Here is a 12819-nt window from a genome sequence, read left to right on the forward strand (position 1 = left end):
TACCCAATAAGGGAGCTACATGTGTTTTGTGCTGGTGTAGAAGAAATATTTGATAAACAGCACAGAAATTTTAAGTGCCATTTTATTTTGATACAAAGACCAAATTTTTTTTATCAAAATGAGAGATCGACTTCTCCTCTGTGTGGAAGCTTGTCAATCGTCGTCTTTGACATAAGCACACTGCACAGCCACCATAAGAGTCCAAACAAAGCTTACATACGTAATTGTGCTTTTTATAATTATACTTGTGTATTACAAAGATTTGCAGTTTATGTGGTAAGATGCGTTAAAGACCTCTCAAAAGCACATAACTTTTAGTACCGCTTGTTGTGCTTAAATATCAGCTGTTACTGCGTAGCCTTCTTACTATATTATTTTAGGCAACTTTTTTTTTGTACAATTGTAAAACTATTTTGGTGAGGAAACATTTAAATTGGGGGAGGGCCCATTGTTTCTTGCACCACGTTTGGTACAAAGATCAAACGTCTATTATGCCTTGCAATAGTGCGGTAGAAAGATCTAACTTTTTTCCTTGCCTCTTGGGAGGCACACTTCATGAAGTTGTGCATGGTCTACTGACAAAGCTTTTTCACTTTTCTGATAGACAATGGCTCCGGGATATCTACTGATTGAATGTCTTATTCTGATGGATGGCAAGTTCTGAACTGTGGTTGGAGGAGAGTTAAAGATGTGTATTTTGGCTTAGAAGATCGCTGACTAACTAAGGGAAGAAGATGAAAAATGTTGAAAAGTGGGATTTATAGTAGAATAATGAAAGTCTGTTTCGTTTTAATGGCTGGAAAAATACTGGGCTGTGATTGGAGAACAGCAAAAGATGTGTATCTCGGCTTAAATAGGTCAAGGGGCACGGCTTAAGATGGAATTTAAAAATAACACGAAGTGTGGTGTATATGAATTTGCTGTTTCGTTTTAATATCTGGTAAAATACTGAGATGAGATTGGCAGTTTCGTTTTATTCGCTGACAAAATAGTGGGTTGTGGATGGAGGACAGGGATGAGGGAAGTGGCATGATGACATCATGCATTTAAGGTCAAAGGTCATTGAGCTGCCCCAGCATGTAATCAACCTTCAAGATCATTTTTGCCATCATGAATTCTAGGACAATGATTATGTCCAAAGTCGAACTGTATCCAGAAAGTAGTTAGCTATCCTACTTAAGTACTGACCAACATAATCCTTCTGTACAACACAACAACAACAGTGTAATAAGTTAATATGAAAGATTTTTATAATATTTTCGGAGACACAGTGTTATGGCATGGTTCTATCAGGATATTATTCCACATACGATAATTCAGACGTCAAAGTAATACACTATAAGTAAAAGATCATCACACCTGATAACAAAATAAAACAGTACGGGATACAGTATGGAAGGAGATGGTTTGACTCAGACATGTATAGGAGCAGATGGCATGAAGTGTGATACATTGATAAGAGCATTGCAAAACTGTTTTCAAGCATTTTGCAACTGCTACTGATAAGATGGATTCCTCAGGTTCAGTAAATGCTGCCATGGAATATTTCAGACTAGACATGACAAATGACTACAGTAATATAAATATGACTTTCACGAGAACAGTAGAACTAATGTCCATCATAAAAATCTTTAAAATCGAGAAATTCTAGTGGTTACGATAAAATATCGACAGAGTCAACTAAATAGTGTGCTTCTGGGTTCAGCAACTTATTAAATTATCTGTGTAACCAGTCATTTATCAGTGGAATATTTCTTAAACGTTAGAAATGGAAAATATAATCGTCTTTTTTAAATATATGCCATCGAACAATAGTATATTGTCAAAATCCCAGATAGGATTTCTTAAAGTTACCAATATTGACAAGACTACCAACATATACAGGGAGAATATATTTATAAACTACAGGCTAGTGTTACATTTTGCGATCTGCCAGAGGCATCTGACTGTGTAAATCACAATATCGTTTTCATTAAACAAGAATGTTAGACTGTAACAGGAAATTCTATGGAATGATTGAATTCCTATATGTTTGACAGGAAACAAAGGGTGTCAGTAGGAAAGAGGTCTCCTTCCACCTGCTTCCTGACACACACTCTGTCTTCCAGCTCGTACCTGCTCTCTCTTCCATCTGCTTTCTCAGACCCTCTTCATTTTTCATCTGCTGACTGCCCCTCTGCAGTTTCTACATGCCTCTTACAGCTCTTGCTCTTCTTCATTCTTTCTGTCCATCTTCTGCTCACAACGATCTGCTCATATTCTGTTTCCTACTTGACCACCTCCTCACCTTTCACTCTACCCATCATCTCCTCCCCCACTCTCTGTGCATCTCCTCCTGCTCCTGCTACCCTGTCTCTGCTACTCATCTTCTCTGCCCATTTCTCCTCCTCCTTTGTCTACTGCTTCCTTCCCTGTCTCTCTGACCACCTTATCCTCCCACCACTATTGTCCCATCTCTTTCTCCCTATTTTCTCTATCTCTCCATCTTCTCCATCTCTTTGTATATCTCCTGTGTCTTCTCTCTACAACCACATCTTCCTCTCTCACCATCTTATCCACTGAGCAAGGTGGCTCAGTGGTTAGCACGCTGCATTCGTATTCAGGAGGACGACAGTTAAATCCCAAATACGGCCATCCTGATTTAGGTTTTCCTTGATATTCCTAAATCGCCTCAGGCAAATGGCTGACTTCCTTCCCCATCCTTCCCTAATCCGATAAGACTGATGACCCCACTGTTTAGTCACCTTACCCAAATCATCCTCAGTCCCATCTTCTCCTCTCCCTCTCTCTGTCCATTGCCTCCTCCCCATCTCCATTTTACACCTTCCCGTTACACTCCACACCTTCCCCCTTGCTCCTTCATCTTCCCCTCAACCTATTACTTTCTCTGCCAATCCCCTCCTCCTTCATCTCTCCCTGTTCATCACCTCCTCCACCTGTGTGCCCAACTTCCTTTCTCTCTCTCTATTTGTCTATTTCCTCCTGTGAATCTCTCCCTATTATCTTGTCTTCCTCTCTCCCTATCCATCTCCTCCTCACTATCCATCTCCTCATCCCCTTTTTTCTATCCCTCCTCTCCTCCCAATTTATGTCCATTCCCTACAGTCCCCTCACTCCCTATCCAGATCCTTCCTACCCCCCTCTCCCTGTCCATTCCCTCCTGTATCTGCGTCAATGTTCCCTCAGCCATGCAAGTGTAGCCAGTGTGAAACAAGTCAATAAAGCTGGCTAATACTACTGCCACAACATGCCTTTTTTTGTCGTGAAGCCTATCCAACAGAGGCTTGAAAAATCGTTTTTTGCCTTTGACATGATGGCTGCTATGCAAATCAAGTTGATAAAGCAATCTGCTACTAGACCAATGCTATATGCCTGTCTTACAGGGTAGCTTAAAACAGTTCGTTATCCCTGGCGTGTAGGCTACCTACAAAACTGGTTGATAAAACAGACCAACATTATTCCCACACGTGTATCTGTGATGAAGGACAGCCTGTACAGCTGGGACAGGAAAAGCACAGTTTTGCCTACAACTGCACTCCTATTGGAGAAAGTAGATTACAAACCCCACAGTGCTGATACTCATAAAATTTCCCATGGCTTTGACTGTATATATTTCTTTTCGAATACAGTGTGCACATCTCTTGTTTCATCTCCTCCCTCCTCCCCCTCTCTGACCATCAGTTCTTCACCTCCTTGTCAGTCCACCTCTTCTGTCCTTCCTTTCAGTCTATATCCCAGCATGAGTGTCTCTTTTTTCCAATGATGTGTAGGCTGCCATTAAGGCTGATAAAACAGGGTCATGCTAATCAAACACAACATGCATGTTGTGACAGGCAGCCTACACTTTGGATGCTGGAAAACCGTTTCTTGCTCCTGACAAGTCGGTTGCCCTGCAAAGCAGGTCGATAAGGCAGGTCGATACTATTCCCAAACAACACACTTGATGTACACTGCAGCTATACAACAGGGGCTTAAAAACAAGCATGTCTGGATCCCCATAAATATTAGAGCTGGGGTGTTATAAACCTGCCATGTTGGTTCTTTCAGGGTAAGGAGTTTGTGTGTCAGATTTTGTGCACCTCCTGCCCAGGGATCCAGGCAGAGTTTTACACATACATACATAGTACTAGCACCTTCATCACAACTTCACATGTGTATGTGTATGTCACACATAATACGCAGTTGCAGTGGTCCATCTCCTCCTCACCTCTCTCTGCTCATCAGATCTTTGCATCCCTATCTGTCAATTTCCTCCTCCACTTGTGAATAACTCAGCTCCACTTGTGTGATGGTGCTCGAGCCCAGCCATCCTCATGTCCCAAGCTCCAGCAACTGAAAGAAATCGATATTGGGACGAAATGCATACAGAACAGATGGTTTTTAAGGATACATTTATTCGTGATAGTACCAACTTATATAGACTACAATAGTAGGTGTACTATTCCTAGGTAACACGATGTATAAATTTCTGGATGAAATCACTCAGTTACATGCCACCTACAGCTGGACATGTGATAAAAAGGATGTCATAAAGTTGAAGCCACATACCTCCCTGCTTTGCCCCTGTGCTTTATTGTCATGGCGATCTTCAGTTGTGGGGTGATCTGCATTCTATGAGATGGTGCCAGGATGTCCTATGGAATTAGGGGTATGTGAGGTATGTATACTTATCACTGGCGCACCTACCTGATAAGATAGTTGTTTCAGTCTCATTAAGTAACATCTTTGCATGCACAGTTGTGTTCGACTGCACAGGTTTGGTGCATTCACGTTTCATAGTAACATAATTCATGTTCCAGTTTTCAGCATCAAATGGTGTGACATTGTGTGAGGTGATGTCAGTGACTACTGGAATTCCAACATGAATAATACCGAATTGTCATCATCGACCATGGTGTTGACAGACATGCAAAGGTTACATCAGCAACTAGCATTCCCATGATTTCACTATGGATCATGGATATCATGTCGTTTCTGAGTGCAAGGACGTCCTTCGCATGCAACCAATCCTCTTTCAGATAATTGGAAAGTATATCGGAATACACCATGATAAGAGCTCAGTAGGTGTTGATATAAAATTACATAGCTCAGATGACAGTACACTTGCTAGCTTTTAGGCTCCAGCAAACCATTATCTACTAATCGTTTGTTGCACATGCCTATACATAGATCCTCTACACCAGTTAATGCATGGTTCAACACGTAGTCACTCAATTGTACAACCGTTGTCAAAGATTCATAGTGGCACATTGGAGGCTACTTTAACCTATTGAGTATAGACTGGGACGTCTATGGATTCATTGCAAGGGGGATGGACAGAAAGTCTCGTGAAGTACTTGCGAACACTTTTCAGAAAACTGTCTTGAGCATCTAGTTCAGCAGCCCATACACAGTGGAAATATCTTAGACCTTGCAGCTACAAACAGGCCATACCTTATCAACAGCTTCATAATAGAGGTGGCAATTAGTGATCATAATGTCATTACAGCAAATAAGGGTAATAAAGTTAATAAATCAGTCAACAATGCTAGAAGGATGTTCCTGATAGAGTGAGGATAAGCATTTCTTAGGATCTCAGACTATGAACTGACATCATTTGGTTCCATTAAGAGGACATTGTATGTCCTATACCGCCAATGTTAAATTGTCGAATTTTGTGACCCATTATGCCAAACTTTTTAAGACACCAACTTACAATTTTCCATAATTATTGAACGCACCTTCTAGATACACTGAACTAGAATTATTACTAAAATTGTATTGTGGGGCATGTTATCCTTTCTTTTCCAAACACTCAATTTTTTGACAGAATTCTGTAAATAAATGAACATAAAAACAAAACAACTCAGGATATATTAATTATTCTAGTTCTGTATGTGTTCAATCTCACACTTGGCATGCTGTGAAAATTTCATGTCTCTACCATCAGTAATTATCTAGAAAACAGGTTATTTATTGCAAAAAATGTAGTTCAGAGATATTGAGGTTTAAAACATTTTTACTACAAATTCTTATACAGACTTACATTTCTGCGTCTTTTATGCACTAGAATTGCCCTGGCCCATAGTCCATGTCTTCTTCAGTGTCACAACAGCCCATTTCTTGCCTCCTCCTTTGTTTTCTTGCTTCTTTTGTCATTTGCTGAGCAGCTAACTCTACTTCACGTACATGAAGCTCATGCAGTTCCCGCAGTCCTTTAGCTATGTTCTGTCCAAATCTTACCCCTAACTTCTCCATAACCTTAAGTATTTCATAGTTTCCACTATTAAAAGTTATTACAGCATCAGACACTGTTAACTTTAGAATCATAATGCCAACAAATACTTTTTAGGCACACGGTACCACACAACATTTTTGAAGCACTCATTCACATTCTGGGTCTTCCCATGTAAACACTTCTTTAGTCGCTCAGGATTTGCCAGATCTCTGTAAATAGGTTTGATTACCTTCATTACTGCCAAAGCAAGAGAGTTTTCGTGAGTAAATTCATGCAGGGTGAAAGGAAATTCAGCTTGCCTATATTGACACCCAGTGTTTGGTGGAGGTATGACATTTTCATCAGTTGATATTCGATGAAAGAAAGTGCTCCACACACCTCTTTTCATCTTCTCTAAACTGTCACAGTTATCTCTAATGGCCTTCCCATAATATTCCAGTAATTCATCAATTACCTTGTCCATTAGTTTTCCAGCACATTTTATTGTCTTGCCAGCAGACAATTTTGTGTTACCTAGTTTGGTTTTTAGGTTATGCAGACGTGTTCCTGTCCTTTTATTGAGATGTCCTACACACTCAAGTTTTTGTATAGGAACATCATATGGCTTACTGTTTTGTACCGCAATGAAAGCCTTGCTCTCTCCATCATGTAAGTATTTCACGTATCTGACATCCCTGTCCTTCTACGAACGCTGGTAAATGTTAACTGTTCCTTTTACCTCCATCCTCCACTTGTGCCATCATAATTTTTATACACTGCTGCTTATGAAGTAATCTGTTCTTCTGGTTCACTGTACAACCTTGGCAGTAGTAACTGAGAACTTCAAAATCCAAAACTTTTCCAGTGTCAGTACTTATTGCAGATGTTAAAACCATATTTAGAACTAAAGCCACGCTTTTGGCAGTATCCATCCACTGCAATGCTGATGTCTGTGTCACCCTCATTTTGTTCAACAGCTTCTGATGTAGCACCAGCCATTGAATCTTCAGTTACAGAATTTACAGAGTGCCCAATGGCTGCTGCACATTTCGTATACCTGGAAGGTGGTTTTGGCAAATTCAACACAGTGCAGAGAACATTACGAGCCCTTGCACCTTTACCAATGCATCTAAGGCCATAGAACAGTCTGACATTAGTTTCATACAGTTCATTACCTGAACACTTTGATGAAGTATGAAATGCTTTTTCGTTTTTGCGCTTCTGAAATTTAATAATTAATTTAGGTGCAGCACCTATTCTGAATCCAACATCCTCATAAAGTTTAACTTCACCACCACAAAGACAGCAAGAGACAGTTTCAGAAAGAACTGGTGCAAGGATTTGCAGATAAATAATGACATTGTCCATAATATCATTACTTTTACCACTGTTACTCATTTCTAAAGTTACCTTCCTTCTCGATGAACCTGGGGAGTATGGTCACTTCAGAAACATTATTGCGGTTTCCTTCACTGCTATCACAAGTGTTTTCAAGTACTTCAGAAGAAAATGCCGGTCCTACGTATCTGTTACCCGCGTATTTGCGTTTCTTGAAGTTACTTTAACGCTTAGTCATTTTATTTACGTATAAAAAGCAACAGAAGTTAGCTTACTACAAAACTAGCCGATAATCACACAACTTTCAACAAAAACTAGTATCAGAAACAAAGGACTGATTTGTTTATTCGTAATGCCAACTTCTGAGACGCAGCAGTGGGCACAAAACAAAGCAGTTCACAGCCTTCTAGACTCTGTAGTTCCCAAGCTATGACTGCTCAAATGTGGCAGTATATTCGTAGCTGCAAAATTTGACAGTCACTTGTCAACATTCAAAATATTATTTGAAGGTCTCACAATTGTCTGATTGTAATGTATTATATACCAAAATGTCCAGGTAAGTCCAAAGTATATTATAGAGTACAAAACAGAAAATGTAAAATTTCAGTGAATTTCACATACACTGTCCCCTTAAGATGAACATGAAAGAATTATGGAAAAGTTGACATAGATTGTAAATCGTGGTCTGAAGAACTTTGTGCCCCAATTGGATTAAGGACAGAAAAGGCCATCATGGTTTAACAACAAAGTTCGGAAAATGCTGAGGAAGCAAGGCTGTTGCTCATGCAAACGACAACAGGCAAAGGGTTGTAGAGATACTTGCGTCTGTGAGAAGATCTACATGCGAAGCATAAAACAACTACCACTGTCATATCTAGCAAAAGACATGGCTGAGAACCCGAGAGAATTCTGCTTCTATGTAAAATAGGTATATTACATTCAGCCACTCGATGACTGGTCTGGTTTGGCAGTTGAAGATAACAAAACGAAAGCCCATGTTTCAAATTCTACATTTAAGAAATCGTTCATGCAGGAGAATCGTACAAACATAGCGTCCTACGACCATCGAACAGACATAGTAATAACCATCCCTGGTGGAAAGAAACAACTGATAGAGCTGAATACCCATAAGCCGTCAGGTCCGAATGGAATCCCAATTCGGTTTTAAAAAGAGTACTCTACGGCATTAGCCACTTACTTAGCTTGCATATAACGCGAATCTCTCACCCATTGCAAACTCCCAAGCGCAGGTGACCCCTATACATAAGAAATGTAAGAAAAACAGACCAGCAGAATCTACAGACCAATATCCCTAACATCGGTTTGCAGCGCTATCCTTGAACATATTCTCATTTCGAATATAACAAATTTTCTTGAGACCGAAAAGCTTATGTTCACGAATCAGCTAGGTTTTAGAAGGCGTCAATCGTCTGAAAGTGAGCTGCCCGTTGCTCACATGATATACTGCGAACAGTTGATGAAAAGCACTTGACATGGTGCCCCACAGCAGACTGTTTACGATGGTACGAACATATGTAATAGGTTCTCAGGTGTGGGTGGAAGACATCTTAAGTAACAGAACCCAGTATGTTGTCGTCGACGGCGAGTGTTCATCAGCGACAAGAGAGTTTTCAGGAGTGTCCCAGCGAAGTGTGACAGGATTGTTATTATTTTCTGTATGCAAAAATAATCTAGCAGACAGGGGGGGCAGCAATCTTTGACATTTTGCTGATAACGCTCTGGTGTAGGGTAAGGTGTGGAAACAGAGAGACTGTAGAAGAACACAAGATGACTTAGACAAAATTTCTAGTTGGTGTGATGAACGAGAGCTAGCTTTAAATGTAGAAAGATGTAAGCGGATGTGGATGAGTAGGAACAAACCAGTAATGGTTCAAATGGCTCTGAGCAATATGTGACTTAACTTCTGAGGTCATCAGTCACCTAGAACATAGAACTAATTAAACCTAACTAACCTAAGGACATCACACACATCTATGCCCGAGGCAGGATTCGAACCTGCGACCGTAGTGGTCGCTCGGTTCCAGACTGCAGCACCTAGAACCTTACGGCCACTCTGGCCGGCCAAACCAGTAATGTTTGGATACATAATTATCAGTGTTCTGCTTAACGCAATCACGTTGTTTAAATATCTAGGCGTAATGTTACAAAACGATATGAAATGAAACGTTCATGTGAGGATTTTGGTGGGGAAGGAGAATGGCCGACTTCAGTTTACTGGGAGAATTTTGGGAAAGTGTGGTTCATCTGTAAAGGAATCCGCATACAGCATGCCAGCGCGACCTGACCTTTTTCTGAGTACCGCTCGAGTGTTTGGGATCCGTACCAGTTCGGATTGAAGGAAGACGAAGCAATTCAGTGGCAGGCTGCTAGTTTTGTTACTGGTAGGTTCGAACAACTCGCAAATGTTGCGGAGGTGCTTTGGGGATCGAAATGGGAATCCATGAAGCGAAGGCGACTTTATTTTCGAGGAACACTACTCGGAAAGTTTAGACAACCGACAGTTAAAGCCGACTGCAGAACGATTCTACTGGTGCCATCATACATTTCACTTTAGTATAACGACGAAACGAGAAATTAGGGCTCATGCGGAGGCAATAGGGAATCGTTTTTCCCTCGCTGTACGAGGTGCATTCAAGTTCTAAGGCCTCCGATTTTTTTTCTCCAGACTGGAAAGAGATAGAAACATGCGCATTGTTTTAAAATGAGGCCGCGTTCATTGTCAATACGTCCCAGAGATGGCAGCACCGTACGGCAGATGGAATTTTACCGCCACCGGCGAGAATGAGAACTGTTTTAAATACTTAAAATGGCGACGTTTTCCTTACTTGAACAGTGTGCAATCATTCGTTTTCTGAATTTACGTGGTGTGAAACCAATTGAAATTCATCGACAGTTGATGGAGAGATGTGGTGATGGAGTTATGGATGTGTCAAAAGTTCGTTCGTGGGTGTGACAGTTTAATGAAGGCAGAGCATCGTGTGACAAGAAACTGAAACAACCTCGGGCTCGCACAAGCCGGTCTGACGACATGATCGAGAAAGTGGAGAGAATTGTTTTGGGGGATCGCCGAATGACTGTTGAACAGATCGCCTCCAGAGCTGGCATTTCTGTGGGTTCTGTGCACACAATCCTGCATGACGACCTGAAAATGCGAAAAGTGTCATCCAGGTGGGTCCACGAATGCTGACGGACGACCACATGGCTGCCTGTGTGGCATGTTGCCAAGCAATGTTGACGCGCAACGACAGCATGAATGGGACTTTATTTTCGTCGGTTGTGACAATGGATGAGATGTGGATGCCATTTTTCAATCCAGAAACAAAGCGCCAGTCAGCTCAATGGAAGCACACAGATTCACTGCCACCAAAAAAATTTCGGGTAACTGCCAGTGCTGAAAAAATGATGGTGTCCATGTTCTGGGACAGCGAGGGCGTAATCCTTACCCATTGCGTTCCAAAGGGCACTATGGTAACAGGTGCATCCTACGAAAATGTTTTGAAGAACAAATTCCTTCCTTCACTGCAACAAAAACATTGGGGAAGGGCTGCGCGTGTGCTGTTTCACTAAGGCAATGCACCCGCACATCGAGCTAACGTTACGCAACAGTTTCTTCGTGATAACAACTTTGAAGTGATTCCTCATGCTCCCTACTCACCTGACCTAGCTCCTAGTGACTTTTGGCTTTTTCCAACAATGAAAGACACTCTCTGTGGCCGCACATTCACCAGCCGTGCTGCTACTGCCTCAGCGATTTTCCAGTGGTCAAAACAGACTCCTAAAGAAGCCTCCGCCGCTGCCATGGAATCATGGCGTCAGCGTAGTGAAAAATGTGTACGTCTGCAGGGCGATTACGTCGAGAAGTAACGCCAGTTTCATCGATTTCGGGTGAGTAGTTAATTAGAAAAAAAATCGGAGGCCTTAGAACTTGAATGCACCTCGTATTTTCGAGTGGGACACGATCGAAAATGACTAGTTGTGGTTCAAGGTTCCCTCCGCCACACACAGTACGGTGGCTTGCGGAGTATGAATGTAGATGTTTATCCACAGATATCCTTCCTTCTTCTGCAAGTGCGTCTTTAAGATGTACTTAGTTCTCGAAATGCAAACGTCTTGGCTACTGGGGTATATACTGGAGATGTTCAGTCTCAACTTTTGCTTTTGTATCCATCATAAATTGTTGCAATAATTGGCAACAGCTCAATAGACTGTTAGGAACGTCGCTGCGATTCATAAAGTGGTACGCACTAAATTAGATTGCGGTCGCCCTCTTTCGCCTGCTCTCACCAGACAACGGGTCAACATGCATGGAGCCGGAATAGTAGCCATCGTCTTCATGGGGGAAAATGAGTGGCTATTGCAGACCGTCATATAATCAGTGCAGTGCAGATACGCGTGTAACACCCGTGTTGCTTCAGCATAGAGTGATATCCCAGGCACTAGTGCCATCTGTGGATATGACCACTGCGATCTCAGGCGACTGGGGCGGATTCAAACTGCGTTCGTGCCCCACTGTCGCTCGTTTATCGGATCGTATAACTAATTTGCACTCATCACTCGGCGTACTTTCTAAGACAGATTATATTGTGCAATTAGTTTGTTGTGTTTATGTAGCATTTTTGTATTGTAATAATGATCTCGCAATGTGTCCTGGAATTGTTCTCCCATCATCTGTCTGCTTCGAGGACTGGGTTACCTAGGACATACTGTGACGCATTGTCTTGAAGTGGCAACATGGATCCTACCCAGTGATATATCTGCCCAGAGCTCTTGAAGCTTGTGCCCACTGTGATACTGTTGTATCAAATGACATTTTCTGGAATGCTGCATTAAATTTTCATGCCATAATAAATGTTTTGCCTGTAGCATTCCCCCTTGTGTCAGCGCAAGTAGTTGAGTTTGTAGTGAGTCAGGTTGTGGCAACTTTAACCTGACCATTCCTATAATACATGCCAGGTGATTCGGCAGGAAATTATTTTTCCCCACAATATGAACATGATGCTAACATTTCACCCGCACAAACGACTGATCTGCGTATGTCTCACGAGGTATGTAATAATAGGCCAGCATGGAGAGGTGTGAATGTAACTCTGGCGTGTCTCACAGCGTAACGGTGTCTCATGTGTTCGTGAGTGGGAGACGTACTGTCACAGCTACGACAACGTGATCATTGGCACACTTAAATGCTCTGCCTATTCCTGCAGTTTCTCCTTGTCCTCGGAACTTTCCTGCACACATAACATCTTTCTGAGTTCTGCGCAGGGGCG

The 12819-nt window shown here is 41.7% G+C and overlaps 1 protein-coding gene across 3 annotated transcripts in view; it reads left to right on the forward strand.

The window, feature by feature from the left end:
• The window catches only part of LOC126475529 (sialin-like), a 93119-nt gene that overhangs the window by 16032 nt on the left and 64268 nt on the right, over positions 1 to 12819 (forward strand). The gene's annotated exons all lie outside the window — the stretch shown is intronic.

This window comes from Schistocerca serialis, chromosome 4, assembly GCF_023864345.2.
Source record: "Schistocerca serialis cubense isolate TAMUIC-IGC-003099 chromosome 4, iqSchSeri2.2, whole genome shotgun sequence".
NCBI lineage: Eukaryota > Metazoa > Arthropoda > Insecta > Orthoptera > Acrididae > Schistocerca > Schistocerca serialis.